We start from the raw sequence: 952 nt of genomic DNA on the forward strand, positions 1-952 counted from the left end.
TTTTTTTTTTTTATTAATTAATGTGTTAAAGCAATAATAACGCTATAACTTGCAATAATAACGCTATAACTAGAAAGGTTTCTTGTTATTATTTGATAAGTTTGTATGTCATAGTAACCTGAAAAACAAATTGTTTTAACAAAAAACTTTTCACATTATAACGTGATACTGGTCCATTTTTCTTTTTCTAGCATGGCAGTAATACACCACCGTAATATTTTTATAACTTCACAAAATATTCATGTTTTCACTGCCAGTCAGGTAGACATACAGTAGTGTTTAAAATAGTCATAAGAAATCTCAAATGTTATAATAACTGAATTATCCTGTTGTAGATCAAAAACAGAATAGTATCACAATATCCTTCTTGACATGTCTATCTCTAGAAAATTGCCTCTTAAAGGAATGGGCAGATGTGATTTAACACAGTGGTTCTCAACTTTTGTGGTGTGAAGGACTCCTAAATTGATACACATCAGGTCGTGGACCCATATTTGATAAAATGTAGTCTCAGTGATCCCCGTCCAATAAGATGTAGTAATTACATTAGTTGACAGGGAAGAGTGTGAAACCTAGGAACAGGAGAGTAATTTTTATACGTTCTCCACCCCACAGAAGTCTGCCACTGATTTAACAAACCTACTGTATGTTTATGAAGCCTTTGGAAAAATCAGCATTAGCTCCATCCTGTGAGCTCTTGTCCTTAAACTGCCTAACTGTTGCCAAGCAGAACTGTCTGACTCTGTCCTTTGTTGTTTATAATAGTTGTATAGAGCAATTAGAGTAATTTTCATTTGTATTTAAAAAGGGTTTTGCAATTGCGATTTTAGAAGAGAACGTGCTGTTGTAAAATGTGCAATCTGTTGGTGTAATTATCACAATAAGATTTTCACAATGAATTACACGTTACAACAAAAACAAAAATAACGTTTTGTAAAAAAAAAAAAAAAAA

The sequence above is a fragment of the Morone saxatilis genome, unplaced genomic scaffold, assembly GCF_004916995.1.
Source record: "Morone saxatilis isolate NCDOM2014 unplaced genomic scaffold, NCSU_SB_2.0 Contig10, whole genome shotgun sequence".
In the NCBI taxonomy this organism is placed as follows: Eukaryota; Metazoa; Chordata; class Actinopteri; family Moronidae; genus Morone; species Morone saxatilis.